The sequence below is a fragment of the Orycteropus afer genome, unplaced genomic scaffold (assembly GCF_000298275.1).
Source record: "Orycteropus afer afer isolate SDZICR_OR568_19922 unplaced genomic scaffold, OryAfe1.0 scaffold00387, whole genome shotgun sequence".
NCBI lineage: Eukaryota > Metazoa > Chordata > Mammalia > Tubulidentata > Orycteropodidae > Orycteropus > Orycteropus afer.
The window spans coordinates 463225-470634 of record NW_006921974.1 but is presented as its reverse complement, the minus strand read 5'-3'; the positions used below and the strand labels follow the sequence as shown (position 1 = coordinate 470634).

Below are 7410 nucleotides of genomic sequence, written 5' to 3'. Positions count from 1 at the left end.
TGCCTTAGGCACTATGCCACCAGAGCTCCCCAGAATGAGAACTGTGTCCCTGGGTGGGCTTGAACCACCAACCTTTCAGTTAACAGCCAAACACGCTAACCGATTGCAACACAGAGACAGTGAGGGTAGGTGTAGAATGGTGATATATTCTCTTAGTTTCCCTTCATCTGATAAGGTATTGATTTCCCCTTCTGTCCTAAAAGGTATTTTTACTGGGCATAGAATTCTGGATTAGACAGTGCCTTTCTTTTAACACTAGAAAAATACGGTCTCCTTCCTGCTCCCATGATTTCTGTTGAGGAATCCATTGCCATTCAGGTTATTTTCCCACTGTAGGTAAGGTCTCATTTCTTCTAAAATTTTATTCACTCCTTACTTTTCAGAAGATTGGCTATGATGTGTCTTGGTGTGGATTTCTTTGGGCTTGTAGTTTACTTAGCTTTTTGAATCTGCAAGCTTGTCTTTTACCAAATTTGGAAGGTTATTATTTCTTTGAATAATTTTAACTCCACCTTCTTTCTTCTTTACTTCTACAACTCTCATCACATGAATGCTAGATATTTTGCTATAGTCCCTCAGATCCCTGTTTCTGTTCATTTTTTAATCAATTTTTTCTTAGTTTGCATATTTTGTTTTGTTTTATCTTCCAGTTCACTGATTTTTTCTATGCTTCTTCCATTCTGCTGTTGAGCCCATTCATTGAGCCTTTTTTTTTTTTTTTTTTTAACTTTGGTTACTGTAGTTTTCAGTTCTAAAGTTTCCATTTGGTTCTTCTTTATCCTGTATTTATTTGTTGAGACTTTCCCTTTTTCATTTGTTTCCAGCATGTTCATGATTCCTCCTTGAAGCGTCTCTGTAATATCTTTCATCTCAATGTTGGTGTCTGTTGATTATTTTTTTTTCATTCAAGTTTCAGTTTTCCTGGTTCTTGGTATGATGAATGATTTTCTACTAACATCTGGCATTTAGGGCATTATAATCCTCAATTTCATTTAAACCTTTTGTTTGAACTAGCTTTTTATGATGCTGCTTTGGTAGAGGAAGTGAGGGTACCATTTTGATACTCTCATGTGGAGGTAGAAATACTTCTTCTTTCATGTCTGTTGACACCTGAGAGAGGGTGGGGCTTCTCATTACTGTTGGGTGGGATAGGAAGCCCAGGATCCTCCCATGGTCTCCAGTAACACTGGTGGGAATGAGATGGACTCATTATTGTCCCTTACTTGGCCTTCTGATACACCACCTTATTGGGGTTGTTGAGGCATCTTGTTATAGCCTGGTGAGGGTAGAAGTCTAGGCTCCTTATTCAGCCTTGCTGGTGTGTGTGGGAGTGGGGCCACAGGTTGGTTGGTTTGTTTTTTGCTGGAGTTTCACTGGAATAGAATATTATCGTCTAATTTTTTCCCCCTGATCCTTTGGCCAGAGAGTGTAGGCTTTCACTGAAGCACTTTTTATATGCAATGGTTGGTGTTTCAGGGTTTCTGGTTTCTTCAGTTTTAAGTCTGGGATATATGAGGCAAAAGGAAAACCCAAGAAACCCACCACCATGTCATTCATTGGGCTCCAAGTCCCTAGACAATCTCTTTTTCAGAGTCATCTTGTATTTATTTTTCATGTAATAGCCACTGCTTTCAATTGTAGTTAGCAAGAGGAATAGCAAGGAAAATATGTCCTTTCTATCTTTCTGGAGGCTGGGGTCCATTCTAGAACTTTTATGATTTCATTTAAAAAATTTAAATGCAATTGGATTTTATTTTGATGTAAGGAATGGGATAGGGATGTGGCCTTTCTTAAATTTCAGGTGACTAATCAGTTAATGGGAGCTCTGGTAGCATAGTGCCTAAGGCACTTGACTGCTAACCAGAAGGCTGGTGGTTCAAACCCACCAGCCACTCCTTGGAAGGAAGATGAGGCAATCTACTTCCGTAGTGATACTGCCTTGGAAACCCAAGGAGGGGTTGCTATGAGTCGGGTCTGACTCGATGGCTTATAACAACAACAACAATCAGTTAATACAAACTTTGAATAATTCCTCTTTTCTTCACCAATTTGAAATGCTACTTTTATCACAAAAATATTTTTGTATTTCTTTGGGTCTGTTTTTGTTTTGTCTGTGATCTTCCAGTAATCGTCTTTTTTAATCAAATATTTTGATTATTGAAGCTTTGTAGTATGATTTAATGGACAGTGGATATGCTCTTCATCATGTGACCTATTTCCCCTTTATTCATCCAGCTTATCATCGACAGTAAAAACCTCTCATCTTATGTGATTTACATAAGTGCTATATGATGCCACTATATTTTTATATTTTCTGTCTATTGTGGCTGGACACTGGGGTGTTAATTCTCTGGGGCAGGAATGGGAATCTTGGGAAAAGGAGAGAAGCTTCTGCAAGAGGATGAGTTCTTCCATGCTAATCAATGATAAATGTTCTGTGGCTTCTATTCTGGGGGGGGATAGAAAATTGCAATTATCAAATTCCCAGCTTTATAGTCCAGCATGCTACATTTCTGCCTCTCGCATTCAGAATCTTCTAAAAGCATCAGCAACATATGTTTTCCCCTTTTTCCTTAGTGAGGAAAGTATGAAGGCTACTATAATTTGGCCTGGGAGCCCTGGGGAACAGATTGTTAATGTAGAGTGACACCATGGGGTATTCCTTTAAAATTTTCTGTATAGTCTGTTTCAGTGGTTGATCATTTGTTCAGCTTTATTGTATATTCCTCATCTTTTTAAGACTAATTAATTAAATGGAAAACTATCTTCAAAATATTTTTATGTATATCTAGGGCATAATGCTTTTATTTTTCTAACAACAAAAAGCAAGCTTATCTCCTTTGTTCCACTCTTGGCACCTTCCAAGTTACCTTCTTCACTGCATCCAGTGTGGTTTGACTCCTATATCTCTATCTCTGAGAGCTCTGGTGGCATAGTGCCTAAGGCATTTGACTGCTAACCACAAGGCTGGTGATTCAAACCTACCAGCTACTATTGGGCAAGCTACTTCTGTAGAGATACTGCCTCAGAAACCCAAGGAGGGGTCGCTGTGAGTTGAGTCGACTCAATGGCAGTGAGTGTGGTTTTTCAGTTTATCTCTAACTCCAGACAAGGCCTTTGGGCTGAGATATGGACCCATATACACAGCTGCCAATGTGACATGTACGTCTTGTTCTGAGTGTCTTAAATACAGCATTTTAACATCCAGATTCATGATCCTCTCTCAAACTTACTTTCCTTCCTGAATTTCTCTTTTTGTTGGTGAATGACCACCTACCTCCAATAATCCAGAAATCAGAGTCTCAGTTATTTCCTTAACTAGTACAGCTTTTCCCTTCTAGACTATTCTCCACCTAACATCCGAAAAAGCATTAGTTCCCTGCTTAAGTATCTTAAATGGTTTCCCATTTCTGTTAGACTAAATAGAGTTCTTAACATGGCCCGTAAGTCCTAAATGTTCTGCCTACCTTTATATTTTCCCTTCTTATTCTTTCCCTATGTTCTATCCATTGACAATAGTAAATATTTTGCCTTCTAAAATGTATCTATTTCTCTTCATCTCCAGTGCCACCACTGTTTTTCAAGCAAATACTTTTCTTTACCTCAAGTTCATACTGTGGTGACCACTTAATTGGTTTCCCTGATTCTGCGCTTGTCTCTCTTCAACTCATCTCTGCACAGCAGTCAGAGCCGTCTGTTAAATATAGATATGCTCATGTAACTGCTCTGATTTTAACTCCTCCTTCATAGTTAGCAGATGATGCTATCTTTTTGCTGTAACACCCAAGACCCTCCATGAGCTGATTTCATCCCTGTATTTCTAGCCACACACCAGTATTCATCCACCCTGTTGTTAGGTGCCATTGAGTCAGTTCTGACTCATAGCAACCTTCTGTACAACAGAACAAAACACTACCTGGTCTTGTGCCATCCTCACAGTCATTGCTGTGTTTGAGCCCATTGTTGTAGCCACTGTGTCAGTCTATTTCACTGAGGATCTTCCTCTTTTTCACTGACCCGGCTACCTTCTGTAGTAGTTAAGATTGTATGTCGACTTGGCTGGGCTGTGGTTTTCAGTGGTTTGGGAGTTGGATGTAATTATCCCCTGTGATGAGATTGTAATCACCTCCATGGTAGAATCTGCTGTGAGCAGCTAATTAGTTGAAGGGGAGTTGCCTTTGGGGTGTGGCCTGCTTCCAGTGTAAATGGTGAAGCTTTGAGAAAGGACTCTAGCTTTTTGGCACATCTGGATCCTGCATTTGGCCAAGTCTTCATCTCCAGTTCTTGGACTTGAAGCAGTGGCCTGCCGTGTTGCCTACTGATCTTGGGGTTGTGCCATTTTACCTGTTGACCTTGTGTTCATCAACCTCAGAAGCCAGCAGCTGCCTGGGTTAGGAGATACCTCTAGCTCCAGTGGTCCTGAAATAAGAGGCAGAGCTGGAACCCAAGGTTGAGGGGCCTTCACCCAGCCCCTAGAGCTAACACTCTGAATTTGGACTTCTAACCTCCTGTGCTGTAAGAGAATAATAAGTTCTTGTTTGTTAAGCCATCCATTTGTGCTATTTCTGTTAAAACCAGCACTAGAGAACCAAGACAGTGTCCTTCTCTAGGGACTGGTCCCTCCCAATAACATGACCAAAGTACAAGAGTTAAAAACTCACCATCCTCACTTCTAGGGAGCATTCTGTCTATACTCCTTCCAAGACAGATTTGTTCATTCTTCTGTCCATGGTATATTTAATATTCTTCAACAGTACCATAATTCAAAGGTATCAACTCTTCTGCAGTCTTCCTTATTCATTGTCCAGCATTGACATGCATATGAGGTGGTAGAAGATACCATGGCTTGGGTCAGGTACACCTTGGTATTCAAAGTGGCAGCTTTGCACTTTAACACTTTAAAGAGGGCTTTTACAGCAGATTTGCCCAATGCAATATGTCATTTGATTTCTTAACTGAAGCTTTCATGGGCCTTGATTGTGAATCAAATAAAATTAAATCCTTGACAACTTCAATCATTTCTCCATTTATTATGATGCTGTTTATTAGTCCAGTTGTTGGGATTTTCTTTTTCTTTATTTTGAGGTATAACCTACAGTGAAGGCTGTAGTCTTTGATCTTCATTAGGAAGTGCTCCCAGTTTTCTTGACTTTCAGCAAGTTGTGTCATCTAAATACCACAGGTTGTTTATGAGTCTTCCTGCAGTCATGATGTCATGTTCTTCATATAATCCAACTTCTTGGATTATTTTCTCAGCATATGGATTGCATAAGTATGGTGAAAGGATACAACCCTGACACACACTTTTCCTGATTTTAAACCATGCAATATCTGCTTGTTTTGCTTGAATGACTGCCTCTTGGTCCACATGAGCAAAATTAAGTTTTCTGGAATTCTTTTCTTTACAATGTAATCCATAATTTGTTATGATCCACACAGTCAAATGCCTTTTCATAGTCAATAAAACACAGGTAAACATCTTTCTGGTATTCTTTGCTTTCAGTCAAGATCCATCAGATATCAGCATTCCATGTCCTCTTGTGAATCTGGCTTGAATTTCTAGCAATTTCCCATTGATGTGCTGCTGTAACCATTTTTAATTTAACTTTAGCAAAGTTTTACTTGCATGTGATATTAATGATATTACTTGATAATTTCCTCATTCTGTTGAATCATCTTTCTTTGGGATGGGCACAAATATGGACCTCTTCTAGTTGACTAGCCAGGCAGCAAAGCTGTCTTCCAAATTTCTTGTAACAGACACGTGAGCATTTCCAGCTCACTGCATCTGTTTGTTGAAACATTTCAATTGTTATTTCAAAAATTCCTGAAGCCTTTTTTTTTTTTTTTTTGCCAGTGTCTTCAGTGCAGTTTAGACTTCTTGCTTCAATACCGTTTGTTCTTGATCATATGCTGCCTCCTGAAATGGTTGAACTTTGACCAATTCTTTTTGGTACAGTGACTCTGTGTATTCCTTCCATCTTCTTTTGATGCATCCTGCATCATTCAGTATTTTGGCCATCCTTCAATATTGCAACTCAAGGCTTGAATTTTGATTTATAATATTTTATTTTGTGTTCTCGAGCTATGTGTTGTAATCTGTTCAGCTCTTTTACTTCATTATTTCTTCCTTTTGCTTTAGCTACTCTACATTCAAGAGCATCAAAAGAGTCTCTTTTGACATGCATTTTGGTCTTTTCTTTCTTTCTTGTCTTTTTAATGACCTTTTACTTTCTTCATGTATGAAGTCATTGATGTTATCCCACAACTTGTTTGGTCTTCAGTCTTTAGTGTTCAGTGCATCAAATCTGTTCTTAAGATCATCTCTAAATTTGGGTGGGATATACTCAAAGTTGTATTTTGCCTCTTATGGACTTATTTTTTTCTCAACTTCAACTTGAATTTGTATAGGAACAATTGATAGTCTGTTCCACATTGGGCCCCTGGCCTTGTTGTGACTGATGAGCTTCTCCATTGTCTCTTTCCACAGATGTAGTCAGTCTGATTCGTGTGCACACCATCTGGTAAGGTCCATGTGTATAGTCACTGTTTATATTGTTGAAAAAAGGTATTTGCAATGAGTAAGTCGTTAGTGTTGCAAGATTCTATTGTGGATCTCTGATGTAATTTTTGAAACAAGGCCCTGTTTTCCAACTGCTGATCCTTCTTTTTTATTTCTGGTCTTTGCATTCCAATTACCAGTACTTATCAATGCATCCTGATTGCATGTTTAATCAATTTCAGAGTACGGAAATTGGTAAAATCTTCAGTTTCTTGATTTTTGGCATTAGTGATTAGTTCATAAATTTGAAAGCTAGTTATATTAACTGTTCTTCCTTGTAGGCATATGGATATTATCCTATCACTGACAACATTGTACTTCAGGATAGATCTTGAAATATTCTTTTTGACAATGAATGTAATACCCTTTCTGTTCATTTTGTTATTCCTGGTGTAGTAGACCATATGATTGTCTGATTCAGAAAGGCCAACACCAGTCCATTTCAGGTCACTAATGCCTAGGAGATAGGTCTTCAAGTGTCCCATTTCATTTTTGATGACTTTCAGTTTTCTTAGACCCATACTTCATACATTCCACATTCTGATTATAAATGGATGTTTATAGCTGTTTCTTTTCATTATGAGTTATGCTTATGCATTGCTACATCAGAAAATAAAGGTCTCAAAAATTTTACTCTGTCCATGTCATTAAGGCCAACTCTAACTTGAGGAAGCAGCTCTTCCCAAGTTATATTTTGAATGCCTTCCAACCTGAGGGGCTCATCTTCTGGTACTATATCAGTGTTCCTCTGCTAGTCATAAGATTTTCACTGGCCAGTTTTTTCAGAAGTAGACCACCAGGTCCTTCTTCCTAGTTTTTCTTAGTCAGGAAGCTCACTGAAACCTGCC

General features: G+C 38.7%; 1 non-coding gene across 1 annotated transcript; it reads right to left on the bottom strand.

The window, feature by feature from the left end:
- Positions 1-44: 44 nt before the first annotated feature.
- TRNAN-GUU lies at positions 45-118 on the bottom strand. Its single transcript has one exon. It is a non-coding gene; the product is annotated as a tRNA-Asn (tRNA).
- Positions 119-7410: the final 7292 nt, after the last annotated feature.